Below are 19,627 nucleotides of genomic sequence, written 5' to 3' on the forward strand. Positions count from 1 at the left end.
GTGTCAGCTGGTTAGGGTGACAGAGTGGGACGGGTGGCGAGGTTGAGTCATGTTCGGACAGGGGGAGACAGGGGGTTAGGGGGAGTCGCAGGGTCAGAGGTGGAATTGGGGTTGTTGGAGGTAGTCAGAGGGTCAGGGGGTAGTCAGGGGGCAGGTGGTGTCAGAGGGTCAGGAAGTGTCAGAGGGTCAGGGAGTGTCAGAGGGTCAGGAAGTGTCAGAGGGTGGGGCAGAACCAGAGGTTCAGGCAGGAGTCGGAGGGTCAGGGGCACTCAGGGGGTGGATAGGGAATCAGGCGGTGTCGGAGTATCAGGAGAGTGTCAGAGGGTCTGGGTGGAGTTGAAGGGTTGGGGTGGGGTAGTTGAGGGATTGGTGGGGTAGTCGGAGGGTCAGGGCGATGTCGGAGGATCGGGGGAGTTGGAGAGTCGGGGGTGTGTTAGAGGGCTGTTGAGGAGTTGGAGGGTTGGGAGGAGCCAAAGGGCTGAGGGGGGGTGGTGGGTTGGAGAGTCAAGGGTAAGCGGGGAAGTCAGGGGGGTTTTGGAGTGTTGGGGGTGTGGGAGTGTTGGGGGAGTCGAAGGGCCAGAGGTTCAAGGGAGTCGGAGGGTCAGGAGAATTGGAATGTTGGGGTGAGTCGGTGGTTCAGGGGAGTTGGAGGGTCAGGATGGAATCAGAGTGTCGGGGAGTCGGAGGGTCGGGGGGGGAGTCGGAGGGTCGGTGGGGAATCAGAGGGTCAGTGGGGAGTAGGAGGGTCAGGGTGTTGGACGGTCAGGGGGAGTCAGAGGGTCAGGGAGTCGAAGGGTTGGGGGAGTCAGAGGGTCGGGGAAGTCAGAGGGTAGGGGGCTAGTTGGACGGTAAGTGGGTAGTCGGAGGGTAGGGAGGATTCGGAGGGTCAGGGCGTGTCGGATGGTCAGTGGGGAGTCGGAAGGTCAGGGCAGAGTCAGAGGGTTGTGGGGAGTTGAATGTCAGGGGAGTCAGAGGGTACGGGGGTGGTCAGAGGGGAAGAGGGTTGTCAGAGGGTCATGAGTGTGTCAGAGAATCAGGGTGGGGAATCAGACAGTTAGGAGGATGCCAGAGGGTAAGGGGGGTGTCAGAGGGCCAAAGTGAGGAGTCAGAGGGTAAAGGGTATCAGAGGGTGATGGGATGTCAGAGGGCTAGGGGAGTTGGGGGTGTCAGGGAGGTCAATGGGGAGTTGGGAGGGTCAGGTGCATAAGAGTTGTCTTTAACCAGGATTTAGACAAGGATTTTTTGTCTAACATTTCCTGGGTAACTATCCAGGTAAGTCTATCCAGGAACACTCCAAAGTCTCTGATTCTAACTCAGATTTGGATAGTCTTTTAGAAGTTCCCAGGGATCAAAGCAATTGCCCATCGGAAGTTGAAACTTCTCAGGCAGTTCCCACAGAGTGCAGGTGTTGGGGCTTTCAAAGGATTTCATAGCCCATCTTCTGAGGTGTCTCTTGTATACAACCATCTGGAGACTGGATAGATGTGTATCCATGTATCAGCAAGTTCCTTAGATGCACAGATGAGTGGAGAACACAATTTACCTCATAGGCAGTCAGTGTAAACATATGTTTCACAGCTCATTCTGGACTAAAACCTTCCTTGTCTTAGTTCCAGTTATAACTGCAGTTGGTGCCTGGGGCCGAAACACCCTCATTCAGGTAAAGTTGCCTTTGCCTTCAGTTTTGAGACTGGTAGGAAATTGTCAACAGATGATACAGATGCCAGACCAGCAATAAATCAAGAGCAGACACATTCAATTGAAGAAACAATGCAGAAAAGTGAAGCAAGATCTGAAATGAGCCTTAAATTCAAAAACAGCAAAGGCGTAGGCTGCTGTGAGGAAGGGCTGTATCTGAAAAAGCTCATGGAAAGAGCTCATTGAATACACATAACAAATCTCTCCGGGCCCAGGTATGCTTATAATGCAGCTCTACCAAGGTATCCATACATCACAGAATATTTATTAATGGAATCAAATAATAGGAACAGGTCTAGGCACTGGAAGCATTCAATCTGTGTAAATTGTGTTCTCTGGAGACCCAGTCTGAGAAATAACCAACAAGATGACAAAGGAAGACAAAATCCTCCACACAAACAGTGCTGAACAGATTATCCTTTCCTCTCTAAAGAGAATTACAGTTATGTAGCCGAACCACAAGATAAACCTTGGGTAAGAAGTGATGAACCCGTAAAGATTGCATGCAGATCATTTCATTTCTATATACTGAATAAAAACTTTAAAAGTGCTTCAGGTCACAGAGGCAAGAAAGCCTGGTTTACACAAAAGTTTCAGAAAAGCACTTGTCAATGATGGGAGGCCTTAAAAATAATTGAAAACCTACAAAGAAATCAGAAGATAAAATAACAAGAAATATATGGTTGATGAATCAAATAATAAGTATGAATCTTAATGCATCAGTACAAAAATTAAGCAAACTAAGTTTTTGTGTGTTAGAATCTGTATCCTGATTTTGTTACTCTAATCCCAGTCTCCATAGGCCCTGAGTCACCTGTGAGAGAGCAAGGCACTTCAAAGCAAACTGTTCCCAGCCTCTGCTAGCCCTCTGCTTCAGTACATGTGTAATCAGTCCAAGGATGACTCTTTCTTTGATTTTTGGCCTCCCACAATTGAGAAGGTACCTGGGCTCAGCTCGACACAGCCATGTGGCAAATCAAACCTATGTTCCTGGCTGCTCTGGCACTGCATGTTAGTGCTCTCACTTGCTGTGCTACCAGATCAGCTCCAGTTGGGTGGTTTGATTTTTCTTCTATATTGTCCAAAAATTGGGGAAAAAAATCCAACTGTTCAATTTGAAATGAGAAATCTGGAAGAGAAGTCCTGCAAGGACAGGTTAAGCAGTCATGAGGTCTACATCAACTGAAAACTAATAATGAGTCACATATACAGACAACATTACAAGCTCCTATCTGCTCTAATTGCAGCATGAATTAGTTACCATCCTATAACTTGAGTAACTCACAAAAATAAAGCTTGAAGTTGTTCTGACAGGAACCATTGACTGAAGAGTCCCATTGAGTGGAAGTTGAATATTCCATTTCAAAGCGAATTAATTAATTGAACATCGCTGCATGTTTTCAACGCTTGCTTTACATGGTTTGGAAAAGTACTTGCCACATCTCAGCATTTTAACAGCCCAACCCATTGTAATTATGGCAAACACTTGAACATGATTTGTCCATGTGTCTCAGTTTTGTATGTTTTGAATTTAATTTAAAACATTGTGTGACTTCCAACTCACAATCACTTACGAATGATGTCACAGTCTTTTTTTTATCTTATTGCATTTATCAAATACATTGGTGAAGAGAAGGTTCATTTACAGCATATTGATTACCATTAGTGCTACCTTTGACATGTTACATTCTCACACAGTGAAATCCTTAAAGAGTCTGCAATATAGCTCAGTCTGTGAGCAAGACCAATCCTCTCAACAAAAAAGGACTGGAGCTTTTTCTTCCCCCAAGTTGATATGGAATTAAACTTCCATTTGTTATCCTGTAACATCAAGAGATTTCTGAAATTGGACCATTGTCACACAAAGAATGGATGGTCCTATCAACAGCGTCATGGAAGAATTCTTTAGATGACATTTTTTTTCAACAACATGCTACAGAATTTGTTCCCGGCAGCAACATTCATTTATTTTCAGCATTTGGGTTTATTGCTTTTTGAAGAAGTGGTTTGTGATAAATACTTCTTACAGGCTTCAGCAACTAGCTTCTACCTTTTTGCTGTCGAGAAAATAATTGCCATTGCCATGACCATCATTACTTTTCAACAAGATCACTGAAGTAGAAAGCATTCCTTTCATATTAGAGATGGCTCTCAGCTCCCAGTCGTCAACACCCTCGGAAGTATAGGGACTTATTATGTTAAAGGTTGCTGATCACCACTGGATTGTAATTGATCTGGTCATTAAGGTCAATAGCATATTGTATCAAACCTGGTCAAAAACATCTAAATCACATCCACAAATAACGGCTGTGTATAAGGATTGTATAATTGACAAATCAGCAAAACAAGAGGCAAATCCAATCAACCTGATTACACTCACGTGGTTAAGGAACAACTCTCAGAGATTAATAAATGACCAGTAATCATGCTCAGACTTGTTATAACTAAATTGCAAAGCAAGCCAAGCACTTACACAAAAGCACAGGACATAGTTCTCTCATTAATCAGCATCTGCACTGATTGATGATCATTTCTAATATGAAGCTATAATGATAGGCAACTCTTTTAAGATCTTAAAATACTTGGGCAACCCAAATTAAAAGTGGTCTGCACAATTCATTAGCATTAATTGTTTCATCTTGTGTTTGGGGTCTAGATGGGGTTCTTTAGGGGTTGACTGTTTCCCTAAGAAAGGTACTTAACACTGCGGTTCATAAAAAACAGTATTATTTATTTACAGCTCCATATACATCTCAGAGGCTGGACATCTTTACTCCAGATTTCTGTTCCTTGGTCATATGACATTGCATCATAGTTACATCAGCATCAGATGCTTCTGATGATAACTCTTTACACCTCCTCCCAAGTCTTTATCAAAACTATATACATCCTCCCACATGAATAACGCAAAGCAGTAGTTATCACATTGAAACATTGCACCTTATCTTTCCATATCATTCACCTATTGCATGGCCTATATATGATATATATGAAGGCTTTAGTTACCACTCCACTTATACAAGCCCTCCCCGTCACTTCTTTGAAGCATGTACTTTAGTGGTACAGCATTGGATTACATCAAAGTGAGATTCAATGGTGATTTTCTACTCTTCCAATTCCTGTTCACAGCCTCGGGAATAGGTAACTGGAGTTCACGCATCTTTCCACAGGACAGGAAAATTGGACATTCATCCTTGAAAGTCTTGCACACAGCACTCAAGCAGCAGACATGGAAACCTGAGGAAAAATTTCCTACGAGTCCCAGGCAATTTCAAAAGCCTCAGGCTGCCCATGATCCAATAAAGCAGACAGGGGAAATAAAATGGGATAGAGGGAACAAATATCTCAACTCCAGAAGGTAGTCAGTGGTTAAAATTCTAAATTAATCAAGAATCTTCACAATCTCAAAGTTCTGACCTCGTGAGAGCAATCGAATTGTCATAACCCTGTAGCACGCTCTGAGTTTACTGCTATTCAGTGTCCAGGGACAGTGATAATTATTGCCTTTGTAAAAATAGTTTCATTCAGGCCAGCTTCAAATTGGGAGAGTGCTGAGGGAAAGATTCAATAAGGTCCACATTCTGGCGGGGGGTATTGCGATGAGCCCATGCCAAGTCAAAGTGAGGCAGGCAACATGCAAACTTTATGTTTCCTGCTTATCAATGTGAATGCAACGTGCAATCCAGTGTGAATCCAGTGTGAAATCCATGCAGTGTGACTGCACCTGCAACAGGGGGAGCAGCATGATATGGATTAGGATGATGGACAGCTAGCCTGCCGTTCTTAAAGGGGAGATGCACTTAGGCGACAGCAGCTGCTGGAACAGTCACAGAAAGGCTTTGCTGGGAGGAAGGAGACTGCAACTGGAGCCCCAGGCAAGACAGCTGGCTCCTTAGTGGTGGAGGTGGAAAGGAGGCAAGAGTGATGTTGCCGTTGGGGTGCAGGAGGCCCTCAAGACACACCCTGAGAAAGGAATGGGAGCAGATGGCCATGAGGGTCAATTCCCAGAGTCTCGCCCTGAGGGCCTTGCAGCAGTGCAGGGAAAAGTTTAGTGACCTCATATGTGCGGTGAAGGCCAATGACTGCATCTCACAGGAATTCTCCCACCCTCTGAACCACCAACCACACCCCACATCACTCACCCATCAGCAATCAGAACTCACACCTAACATTCAGATGCTGCACCTCACCATCAAACACTGGCCAATGCTAACAGCCTCACGCCCACCACTCGCAGCTTCCATATGCGTCCAGCTATTCCTCTATGGCAGGCAAAACATTGCAACATACCCACTGATAATCTTCCCTTCCCCTTGCAAGTCAAAGTTGCACATACCCACAGGGAGCAGAAGAGAACTGGTGGCAACCTGCATCTCATGAGGCCTTTGGAGAAGATGCTGCTCCCCATTATATGGATGGTAGTGACAGAGGTCGATGTATCTGGCTTCACTGAGAGCACTGAGGATGATAGGACATTCCTGCCTTATGCACCTTCTCAAATCCTCCATTACCCTCATCTTGCTCTTTGGCATGAAGTCAAAGTTGCAAACCCCTTTCACCTCTTCCCCCATCCCTCCTCCCTCAACCCAAGCCTTCTGCACTTTTGCTTTCAGATATTCAAGATTTGCCACCTGGCCAGCCAATGAGCCTCACCCTAATGAATGCAAGCAACTACAGACCCCTGGTGGAGAAGAACCATCGCTTGATCTGACACTCGCAGGCACCAGCAGGATCAGCAGCTGGAGGATCACTGGGTCTAAGTCGGCTGCAGCCATTGCCGGAGGAAAGGGCGGCTCTTACGCCAGCTCACCGGAGGGCGAGACGCAGACGGGTTCTGTTGCAGAGGACTTAGGTGGGGCAGTGTATGGAGAATGCTGATGGGCATGCATGCTGGGATGTTTGGTGCATGGGCAGGCCTGCCACAGAGCCTGTGGTTATCGTCAAATAGCATGGAAGAGTCAAACTCCAATTTGGCTTCGCACAGAGCTTGGAGCCCATCCTTTCCAGCATTGGCCAACTCCACGACGGCACTTGCGGAGTCATCGGTCATGCAGCATCTCGTGGCCGATGTCTCAGCTTCCATAGTAGGTCAGGCAGAGGTCACCCAATGTTTCAATGCTGCAGTGGGAGCACCAATGTCATGAGCTCCATACTTGGTGCCATGCAAGCCCAGCTTGGTGCATCACAGCTTCAAGCAGCTGCCATCATGGGTGCAGATACCAGCTCCCAAAGGAGCACACAAGCTCTCACAGTATCGCAGTGGTCCAGCAATCTGTATGGCAGCAGCTGACAAGGATTGCTGAGGCACTGCCACAGGGAAACAGCAGTAGTTCTGTTGGTGCACTAACGCACTGTCCTAACAGGCACTTAAGAGAATGTGGACAGGTAAATAGTTCAGTTTTGTATCTCTTATTGGAAATGCTGTTGCATGAAGTTGTTCTGGAATGTTACATTGTGATGTCTTTTATTTCAGGATTTTGACCGAGGGGATTTGTGTGATGGTTTGCAGCAGAGGGATGGAAATGAGGGGAATTGTGGAGTGAAGGTGATGTGGGGAGTCTGAGATGCCAGTCATGGATTGTCCATTGGGAGCGCAGGCTGCAAAGGAAGGGGCCGGAAACACTTCAGTCGATACTTTTAAATTTCAGGCTTCCATAGCGACGACCACTATGTTTAATCCAGTAGGGAATATTCTTACCCTCCTGTCAGACCTACATTCCATAATTCTTTCCCACAAGGTTCCAGTTATTTTAACAGTGGTATTTCGAACTAAACTACAATGTGGTGTTTTGCAATTCTGTGTAATTTTCACACCTGAACGTGACATGGTCTGCTATATCTATCAGATAATGCTATGACAGGACAAAAACAGAATTACCTGGAAAAACTCAGCAGGTCTGGCAGCATCGGCGGAGAAGAAAAAAGTTGGCGTTTCGAGTCCTCAAGACCCTTCAACAGAACTAGGTGAATCCAAGGAGAGGGGTGAAATATAAGCTGGTTTAAGGTGTGGGGAGTTGGGTGGGGGGAGAGAAGTGGAGGGGGGTGGTGTGGTTGTAGGGACAAACAAGCAGTGATAGGAACAGATCATCAAAAGATATCACAGACAAAAGAACACAGAGGTGTTGAAGTTGGTGATATTATCTAAACGAATGTGCTAATTAAGAATGGATGGTAGGGCACTCAAGGTATAGCTGTAGTGGGGGTGGGAGGAGCATAAAAGATTTAAAAATATTTAAAAATAATGGAAATAGGTAGGAAAAGAAAAATCTATATAAATTATTGGAAAAAACAAAAGGAAGGGGGAAGAAACAGAAAGGGGGTGGGGATGGAGGAGGGAGTTCAAGACCTAAAGTTGTTGAATTCAGTGTTCAGTCCGGAAGGCTGTAAAGTGCCTAGTCAGAAGATTAAGTGCTGTTCCTCCAGTTTGCATTGGGCTTCACTGGAACAATGCAGCAAGCCAAGGACAGACATGTGGGCAAGAGAGCAGGGTGGAGTGTTAAAATGGCAAGCGACAGGAAGGTTTGGGTCATTCTTGCGGACAGATCGCAGGTGTTCTGCAAAGCGGTCACCCAGTTTACGTTTGGTCTCTCCAATGTAGAGTAGACCGCATTGGGAGCAATGAATACAGTAGACTAAGTTGGGGGAAATGCAAGTGAAATGCTGCTTCACTTGAAAGGAGTGTTTGGGCCCTTGGATGGTGAGGAGAGAGGAAGTGAAGGGGCAGGTGTTACATCTTATGCGTGGGCATGGGGAGGTGCCATAGGTGGGGGTTGAGGAGTAGGGGGTGATGGAGGAGTGGACCAGGGTGTCACGGAGGGAACGATCCCTACGGAATGCTGACAGGGGGGGTGAAGGGAAGATGTGTTTGGTGGTGGCATGATGCTGGAGTTGGCGGAAATGGCGGAGGATGATCCTTTGAATGCGGAGGCTGGTGGGGTGATAAGTGAGGACAAGGGGGACCCTATCATGTTTCTGGGAGGGAGGAGAAGGATTGAGGGCGGATGTGCGGGAGATGGGCCGGACACAGTTGAGGGTCCTGTCAATGACCGTGGGTGGAAAACCTCGGTTAAGGAAGAAGGAGTACATGTCAGAGGAACTGTTTTTGAAGGTAGCATCATCAGAACAGATGCGATGGAGGCGAAGGAACTGAGAGAATGGGATGGAGTCCTTACAGGAAGCAGGGTGTGAGGAACTGTAGTCGAGGTAGCTGTGGGAGTCGGTAGGCTTGTAATGGATATTGGTGGACAGTCTATCACCAGAGATTGAGACAGAGATGTCAAGGAAGGGAAGGGAAGTGTCAGAGATGGACCATGTGAAAATGATGGAGGGGTGGAGATTGGAAGCAAAATTAATAAATTTTTCCAAGTCCCGACGAGAGCATGAAGCAGCACCGAAGTAATCATTGATGTACCGGAGAAAGAGTTGTGGAAGGGGTCCGGAGTAGGACTGGAACAAGGAATGTTCCACATTCCCCATAAAGAGACAGGCATAGCTGGGGCCCATCCGTTGCTCCCAATGCGGTCTCCTCTACATCGGAAAGAACAAACGTAAACCGGGCGACCGCTTTGCAGAACAACTGCGGTCTGTCTGCAAGAATGACTCAAACCTTCCTGTTGCTTGCCATTTTAACACTCCACCCTGCTCTCTTGCCCACATGTCTGTCCTTGGCTTGCTGCATTGTTCCAGTGAAGCCCAACGCAAACTGGAGGAACAGCACCTCATCTTCCGACTAGGCACTTTACAGCCTTCCGGAATGAATATTGAATTCAACAACTTTAGATCTTGAACTCCCTCCTCCATCCCCACCCCCTTTCTGTTTCTTCCCCCTTCCTTTTGTTTTTTCCAATACTTTATATAAATTTTTCTTTTCCCACCTATTTCCATTATTTTTAAATATTTTTAAATCTTTTATGCTCCCCCCACCCCCACTAGAGCTATACCTTGAGTGCCCTACCATCCATTCTTAATTAGCACATTCATTTAGATAATATCACCAACTTCAACACCTTTGTGTTCTTTTGTTCTTTTGTCTGTGACATCTTTTGATGATCTGCTCCTATCACTGCTTGCTTGTCCCTACAACCACACCACCCCCCTCCACTTATCTCCCCCCAACCAACCACCCACCCCCCCCCTCCCCCCGCCACACACACCTTAAACCAGCTTATATTTCACCCCTCTCCTTGGATTCACCTAGTTCTGCTGAAGGGTCATGAGGACTTGAAACATCAACTCTTTTCTTCTCCACCGATGCTGCCAGACCTGCTGAGTTTTTCCAGGTAATTCTGTTTTTCTTTTGGATTTCCAGCATCTGCAGTTTTTTGTTTTTATTAATGTCATGACAAGAGCCTATTAAGGCAATTATGTGCAGGAACTTTGCTTATCTCTGTTTCCATTGTCTAATACATTAGAAAGCTAAAGCTTTATAATTAAACATCTATTCCAATGCGATTAAAATACTTACAGAAGGAACACCTAAACAGACTTTATCATATCGAAAGGCTATGTGAATGCATTTTGTACAATTCTAAGAGGCAGTTTGAATTGAAAAGTATATTTTGAGTATTCATGAGCTAACCAGTATTTTAGGCATTTGGGATATGCTGTGCTTACACAGTTTGAAAGCAACACCATGAAATTAAGTATACAATTGAACTGCTGCAAGCTGACAAGTTTTAACCATTTGGTCAAAGAGGTAATATCTTTACTGGACAAATGTTTTTTAATGGTACTGGATGAGGAACATGCACTGCTGGACGAAATAATGAAACATTTGATCTATTTTTAAGGAAAAGTCAGAACAGCCATAAACTGATGATATTAGAAGTTAAAGCACTCCATGATATGAAAGCAAGTCTGTGGCTGAGTTAGTGAAGAAAAGCAACTTCATGATTAGATCATTCTTCTTAGCTTCAATGAAATTACACATAAGGGAATTAAAGTGTATGTATATTGTAAAAAGATCTGGCACTGTGCAGAATGAAATTTTGTAACGGTGTTTAGCTTAACTCACCCATAGTAAAAAAGCCTGCTTTGTACCAGCAACAAATTGTTTCCTCTACTTCTTGTCACTAATTGGGGATAACATTTTAGTACAGAACACTCATATCACAACACGTTGTGCCACATGAGTTCGCATGTGTCATTTTTCACATGACAATGGTTTCAGACATGCTGCATAGATATTACAGACATATGGGGTGGAATTTTATGGCCCCATCACAGAGGGGGATGCAGGGCCGTAAATTGCGGTGAGCCATTCAAAAGTCTGCCCATATGGAGTTGGGAATTGAAGGGCTAGGCAGACTGGGTCACTCTCACATAGGTTGTAGTGGCTGACTCCAGATCTGCTATTGTGATCTTCTCTGTTTGGAGCTCTGGATTGTGAGCTAATCTGCATACCCGGGGAATAGAATAGACATAAAGATTACATGCTGTAAAGTGCGCATCTCCCAAGCCCTCTGTCCAAAAAAATAGATAATATAATCAACCTACTGCAAAAGTAAGAGTCCAAGTAGCCACTTTGTTGCAACAAAATATTTTGACTATTAAATCTAATAGGGCCTGGAAGTGTAGTGCTCTGTTTGTTCTGCATCCATTTACTTTTTTATTGGATTATTGGTAAACGTGACTGCCTGCCAAATTATTAAACCTTCAATCAAATCAATTTAACTGAACTTCAGATCCTCTTACTGATCAACACAGGAGCCTTTGCTGTGAGGTTACAAGAACAGTGACAGAAAATACTTCATAAAAAGTTAATGAGAAAAACATTCAAACTCAGCAGAAAATGGAGAATGAACCTTTTACTGAAATGGAATAACAGTTTATTGTTTGCTGGATTATGAAGCAAGATTTTTATGGTCAAAATGAGTGTATTGCTGCCTCTTATCCCCAACATTTGTGCCAATTTCTCTTTCAAAGACTTGGTTCATGACAGAGATTGTAGCAAAATTCAGACTATCATATGCTGTGTAGTTGCAGCATAATACAGTGAAAAACCAACTAAACAGTAAAACGGGAAATGTGGGCACGACTTCAGGGGAATCTGGTTTGATTATCCACACTTTGCATAAAACATATCCCAACAGAACATAATGCCTCTCAAAGCTACAGATTTTTTTATATTGTGGCACTAAGCTGAAAGTTCGAGGACCACAGGATAGAACATCACCTACGTCGAAATGAGCAGAACCATTACCATTGGTTAGCTAATATCGAGTTTGACTATTAAACAGCTGAAGACCGTAGGAGGTATAGATTGAAAAGAAATAAGGAGGTCTATAATTCTGAGGACCAAGGAAAGTATATGATATATGTATTGATTTCAATGCATGTGTAGGTCGGAGGAAAAACCATGTAGGATGGTGTCTGTCGAGAAAAGTGGAGATAAATAGTAACCATCAGTGGGTTAATAAAATAGAAAAAGACAAAAAAAGTTATGATGGAGATAAAGAGAGGCTGGAGGCTAGAGGTGAGATAAGCTCACCAATCAGGTTATGAGCTTTTCCTTACATCTCATTGAGGAGTTTCAGACAGACCATCTTACAGCATGAGAATAGGTACTTGTTACATCGTGCAGCAGCACTTGGGAAGCAGAGAGAGGGAAGGAAAGAGGCATGCTCTGGTGCCTCTTGACATCCTGCTATAGTGAGCATTGGAGAATGCACCTCTCCACGTTAGGTCGCAACATCAGTCTAGGTGGAGGAAGAAATGGAAGAAAACATACCAGAACGACAGAGGAAGCATACACAAATACCCCAGCAAATGCCAAAAGTACACCAATTTTTTTCAATTGCACCTTGCATTGTAAAAGCTCAGTGCTAGTCTTGAGGTTTTCTGTCATATTTTCTTACCCTCTTGTTAGTGACATGGTAACACCATTTTCGTGTTGATGGAGTATTCTTTATGATGGAAGGCCATGCTAAAAACATGCTATAAAAATATCTTTTTACCCTGATAACCATGGGCATCAGGTGGTATACTCTTGATTGCCAGTTGGTGAAGGAAGAAACCAGAGCCAGTCTGTACATGGATTTATTCACAGAGTGAAACATTACAGGTATATATCTCCTGACTCTACTCCTGTGGCAGTAAGTGTCTCTTTATATATGCTCAAGTAACTATCTATTAGCTGCCTCCTATCTGTATGTATTTAACATCAATTGATACAATTAACATCAGGGGCACAAAAAGCATTTCTTAAAAATTAAAAAAAAACTCTGTTGGCCTAGAAGAAAACACTTCACATTATAATGACTGTAAGCAGTTAATAGACAGCTCCTCTCAATCACCGAGTAGTATCACACTGGTTCTGAAAGGTTGAATAATGTCCCATGCATGCATTTAAGTGCACATGAGTAGAATGACCAAACTCAAGTTAGCAACGGTGGCAAAGGGGCCCCAGTTGCATTATTGTAAAAACCTGGCTGAAGCTGCACTGCATGGAGCAGTGTAAAACAATATGTAAATGGTTCAAAATTGAAGACAAGGACAAAATAGCAAACATTCTAAATGGTTATAAAAACAAAAAACTGCGGATGCTGGAAATCCAAAACACAAACAGAATTACCTGGAAAAACTCAGCAGGTCTGGCAGCATCGGTGGAGAAGAAAAGAGTTGATGTTTCGAGTCCTCATGACCCTTCAGCAGAGCAATGAAGGTGAACAAGGCAAAAGAGAGATACGGAAATCTTGCAATGAAGGTGAACGAGGTTTCCGTATCTCTCTTTTGCCTTGTTCACCTTCATTGCTTTCCATTTTTCTCCTCTGCTAAAGGGTCATGAGGACTCAAAACGTCAACTCTTTTCTTCTCCGCCGATGCTGCCAGCCCTGCCGAGTTTTTCCAGGTAATTCTGTTTTTATTCTAAATGGTTACTTCCTCTAAGTGACAGTGGCAATAAAGAGTTGAAAGCATTCAATAAGGTTTCAGAATCTCTTTGGGGCTGGTGGCATACCCTGGGGCTGCAGATCAGTGCAGCCAGAAAACGTGGCAGGACCTGACAATGACCTGAGGACAATTTTTCTGTGGGAACAGGGGACCACAATAGTTCCGTTCTCTACTGAAGGTCTGGTTCTTAAAATAAATATATAGGTGGAGCCAGTGCAATGGCATCAGCCAATAGTCCATGCTTCCCTCTCCTCACCATATTGGACATCAGTGAGATACCAGTGTCTAGCACTATTTGAGCCCTGAAGCATTTAAATTTGCAATTACCTAAAAATGGTGAAAATAAAGGTCTCCAGCATTTCTATCCTGAGTCCTGTTGGTTTCAGCTGAGTGAAACTTCCCAATATATTTTGTTCTCTTTTATTCTTTCCTGCCAAGCTGGCTTGGGAGATGGATTGAGTGTCCACCTATTGTATTTATATTCCCTGGAATTCCTGTTGAGTCAGGCTCCCTTCCCAACTACATATTGAGATTCCCACTAGAGTTATGGGGCTGAATTTCCTGGTCAGCGTGCAGGGGCAGGACCCGCTCACCGATGTGTAAAATGATTCAGGGTGGCATCGAGTGTGCTTCCCAATGTCACCCCGCATCATTTAGATTTTCAGTTCGGTGAGCATGCAGCTGAATCAGCTACATGCCCGCTGAACTGTCAAAGGCCTATTAAAGCCTGTTAATTACCCAACTGAGGTCATTGTCAGGGCTCCCAGTCCAACCATAAGGTTGGCAAGTAGGCAAAGAGTCCAGGCAGCCTTTTGAAAAAGCATGAAACCTCATCCACGAGAGGGAAAGGGTTTCATGAGGGATTTAAAATGTTCGGAAAATTTTTAAATAAAAGTAATGGACATGTCCCAGCTCATGTGACAGTGTCACATGAAGGGACATGTCAGGAAATTTTTTTCACATCTTTAGTAAATTTTAAAAGTTCAACCAATATCCCCGAAGCAGCACTTTGTGTCAGGGAGATCTGTGCACTCTTCCGCGCGCATGCACGAAGGAGCACACAGACCTGCTCAGGGAAACCACTCCTCTCTGCCCGCACAGGCAGCGCTCAGCGATTCCAGGTGGACGTCATGCTAGGCATGCCTTAATTGGCCCGCCCATGTAAAATGGCGGTGCGCCCCCAGCTGGGCGTGCCAATCGGGAACCTGCCTGCTTGCACCCGCTCCCGCACAACTTCTCCAACAGGGGGGCAAATGCTGCCCATGGTATCAGGGACGATTTAGTTTTATGGGCCCTCAGATTTCCACATGTACGGCAATGCACTGTCATAAGAACATAAGAAATAGGAGTATGAGCAGGGCATGCGTCATTAGAGCCTGTTCCACCATTCAGTAAGATCTTGCCTGAGCTTCTACCTTAATGTCACCTTTCCGCACAATCCCATATCTCTTGATTTCCTTAGCATCCAAAAATTGTTTGATCTCTATATGCTCAACAACTGAGCATGCAGAACTCTCTGGGGTAAAGATTTACAAAAATTCACAACATTTGAATGAGGAAATTTCTCCACATCATAGTTGTAAATGGCCAACCCTTTATTCTGACACTGTGATCCCTAGTTCTAGACTCCACAGCTAAGGCAAACATCCTCCCCACATCAACCCTGTCAAGATCCTTCAGAATTTTATTATTAGAATGAAATCCTCTCCCATTCTTCCAATGTCTAGGGAATATATTCTTAGTCTACTCAATCTCTTCTCATGGGGCAATCTCTTCATTCCAGGAATCAGCCTAGAGAATCTTTATTGCATTCCCTGTTTTTAAAAGCACCAAAGCTGTACACAGTACTTCAGATATGGTCTCAGCAAATCCTATAAAATTGCGTAAGACATAACTTCTTTCATACTTCAATCCATCTGTGAAAATAATGTGTATTCAACTGAACCTGAAATTGAATCTGAAATGAAAATCGAGAAATACTGCAAATACACATCAGACCAGTCAGCTCCTATTGATATTCAGCAACCTTACCTTCACTGAATATCCCACCATCAAGGGACTGGGGGGTTACCATTGACTGGAAATGTAACTGGACTATCTATATAAACACTGTGGCTACAAAAGCAGGTCAGAGGCTGGGAATTCTGCAGCAAGCAATTCATCTCCTGATTCCCCAAAGCCTGTCCACCATCGACAAGGCACAAGTCAGGAGTATGATGGAATACTCCCTACTTGCCTGGACGAGTGCAGCTCCCACAACACTCAAAAAGCTTCACACCATCCAGGATCAAGCAGCCCACTTGATTGGCACCCCATCCACCACTTTAAGGATTCGTTCCCTCCACCACTGACACACAGGAGAGGCAGTGTGTACCATTGTGAAGTTTGAAGTTTTAAAAATATTTTTGGGAATATGGTAGTATTCTGTAAAGAAGACTATGCATGTGTGCATGTGCATGTGCGTGTGCTTGTGCATGCACACACTTGTGTGTGTGTGTGTTTGAGCGTGAGTGTTATTAAACTGCAGGAAGGTCAGTAAGGACAGCTTGTCTGTGGGAGCGGAGAGATGAAAGGTAAAAGCTAAATGCATGCATTTTTAAAGAGAGGATATGGTGAAGTTAAATTTATGAGCAAATAAGTTGGGTTTTAAAATTTGCATTAGATGATAGATGAGGACTTGACTTTTCAGCTTTAAATTTCAAAGGGAGTTTAGGAAGTGACAAGGGACTTTTACAACTTACGAAGTTTTCATAGGAAAACAAGGAAAGGTTATTAAATTTTATTTGACCCAAAAGTGGAGGCAATAGGAAAGAATAGAAGATTTTTGTTTTTTTGGAAAAAATGAGTTCAAATAAGTGCCTAGAACAAGGAAGTCTAAGATCAAAGAGGATGAGGATATTTAAGGAAAGCTGATTCTTTTATCTGTTGAAGAGTCATACGGACTCAAAACGTTAACTGTGTTCCTCTCCGTAGATGCTGTCAGACCTGCTGAGTTTTTCCAGGTATTTTTATTTTTGTTTTTGTTTGAGTTGTGTTGGCTGTGTGGGGGAGATGTCCTGAGGCCAGCTCTGTGCTGAGAAAAGTTGTGAATTTGAAGCAGCCATCCAGTTTCAAGCCAAATAAATCTTTGTTTTCAGGAAGCAGTCTGTTTCTGAGCTTCCTTCAGATTTCCACAGCAGAGTGGAAGAGAGTGAGAAGTCGTATGGAATACTTTATTAAAGTAACAGCTGTTTTTGCCTTGGATTATGTTACTGGATTTTTATGGTTAAAAACCTATAAGTGAGCTGTTGCCAAGTAGTTTACATACATGTTTTGAAAAAGAACAGGAGGTTCCAATGGACACAGGAGTGTCAGGCTACATTTGACAGCTTGAAAGCTGTATTAACCACTACAACTGTTCTAGCAGCACCTGGTTATACAAAGCAGTTTAAAATAGCTGTTGATGCCAGTGATGTGGTGTTGGTGCTGTGTTGTTGCAGGAAGATGAACTGGGATTTGAGAAACCAATGGAGGATTTCTCACAGAAGTTGAATGTACCCCCATCAGAGGAAACATTCAACAATAGAAAAAGAGACTTTAAGTTTGGTTTTAGCTTTGCAGCATTTTGAAGTGTATGTTGCAAACAACTCTTCAGAGACAATTGTATATACGACCACAACCCTTTGAAGTTTCTGGAAAAGTTTCAAGATAAAAACGCCAGACTGCTCCTGTGCAGTTTGATATTGCAACCATATAATTTAAAAATCGTCCATGTGTTAGTCAAGAGTCTAAGTTTAAAAGGGCTTGGGTGTTGGAGAATTGAGAATAGACTGGAACGAACTTTATTCGTACAAAATAATTATATATTTTTCATACTTTATGCATGTAAACTATAGTGTAATCATTTCTTTAGATAGGTATAATAAATAATATGAAATGAGTTGAGAAAAATTAAAACATCTTTTTGAAATATGATGTTTCATTTTTTTCCATTGAGGGATGTGTGAAGATGGCTGTTTTTTATAAATACTTTTGGGAATATGATGGTATTCGGTAAAGGAGGATGTGTGTGTGCATGCATGTGTGTGTAATTAAACTTGGGGAATATTAGTAAAGACAGCTTGTCTGTGGGAACAGAGGGATGAAAGGTAAAGGGGCTAAATGCATGTATTTGTAATGAGAGGCTGTGGTGAACTTGAGTGTATGAGTAAATAAGTTAGGCTTTAAAATTTGCATGAGCTGATAGGTAAAGTCTTGACTTCTCAGCTGTTAAATTTCAAAGGAAGTTTAGAAGTGACAAGGGGCTTTTACAACTTACAAAGGTAAATAATAGATTGTTATCAAATTTTATTTGACCCAGAAGTGGAGGCAATAGGAAAGAAAGAAAGGTTTTTTATTTTTTGGAAAAAATGATTTCAAAGAGGTGCCTAGAACAATGGATCAAATGATCTAAGATCAAAGGGGAAAAGGATATTTAAGGAAAGTTGATTAGTTGAGTTGTGTTTGCTGTGTGGAGGAGATGTCCTGAGGACCAGCTCTGTGCTGAGAAAAGTTGTGAATTTGAAGCAGCCATCCAGTTTCAAGCCAGATAAATCTTTGTTTTCAGGAAGCAGTCTGTTTCTGAGATTCCTTCAGATTTCTATAGCAGAGTGGAAGAGAGTGGAAGTCATATGGAATACTTTATTAAAGTAGCAGCTGCCTTTGCCTTAGATAATGTTACTGGATTTTTATGGTTAAAAATTGATAAGAGAGCTGTTGCCAAGTAGTTTACTTATGTGTTTTGACCACGTGGTTTTTTGGGGGGAATGCTTTGTAAGACTGTTTAACTGTAATTTTAATCTTGTGTCTTTAAGTTTTTTTTTCATCTTGTTAATAAATCTTCTAATTTTAAAATCCTAAAAGTGTTACTGGGATTCTACGCTTCTGGGGTTAGTAGTTTCCCCCTTGTTTTTAAAAGTTATGATCGGTAAAGACAAATTTCCCTGTGGGATTTGGTTTGTTCAGCAAATAATATTGGCTGCAGCTGTAAAAACCATCTATAAGATGCACTGCAGCAACTCACCAATGCTCTTTCAACAGCACCTTCCAAACCCACAACCACTACCTTCTAGAAGGATAAGGGTAGCAAATAGATGGGAACACCACCACCTGGAAGTTTCCCTCCAAGTCACTCACTATCCTGATTTGGAAATATATCGCCATTCCTTCACTGTCGCTGAGTCATAATCGTGGAACTTCCTTCCTAACAGCACTGTGGTTGTACCTACACCGCATGGACTGCAGTGGTTCATGAAGGCAGCTCATCACCACCCTCTCAAGGGCAACTATGGATGAGCAATAATTGCTGGCCCAACCAGTGAAGCCCAAATCCCATGAATGAATAAAAATAAATAAATAAATGCTCACATGGCAAGTGACACCCACATCCCACGAGTGAATTTAACAAAAACATCCATAAGGATAGATAGATTTTCTTTATTGGAGTTGTAATGAACATGTAAAACATTCAACATGTTTCAGATACCTATTGACCTGCTATACATTTCCAATGTTGAGTGCTTTTTTTATAGTAAAGTATGCCCTGGTTGATAACCAATGATTAATGTCTCCCCTCAGGAGGTGGTTATTAATTACTCATGGGATATCAGATCAGCCTCGGTCAGTTTGATAGTTATCATTGTTGTAGTGGCCAACCATGATATTTGCTCCATTTATTCTGAGTTTGCCAATATTTTTGTGTTCTTACACCAAGGAAAACAAAAGCTGTGTTACGCTGTGTGAAATAACTCTTGACACCTATTGAATTGTCGAATGATTTAACGGCCCAACTAACAATCCCAGTAGAACATTTAAACTGCCACGGCAGAAAACTCATGTGGGTCTCATACTTGAAGTACTTGTGATTCCTATAGATTAATAACCGATGGACACCCTTACTGCTGGAGTATCCTTTATATATTTAATGAGTGGGAAGAATGGGTAACACGATAGTACCAAAATTGTCAGCATCAAGTCACTCATGTTAGGTCATAAACCATTGACCAGGAACGTTCGGTAATAC

The sequence above is a fragment of the Carcharodon carcharias genome, chromosome 4 (assembly GCF_017639515.1).
Source record: "Carcharodon carcharias isolate sCarCar2 chromosome 4, sCarCar2.pri, whole genome shotgun sequence".
NCBI classification, from domain to species: domain Eukaryota; kingdom Metazoa; phylum Chordata; class Chondrichthyes; order Lamniformes; family Lamnidae; genus Carcharodon; species Carcharodon carcharias.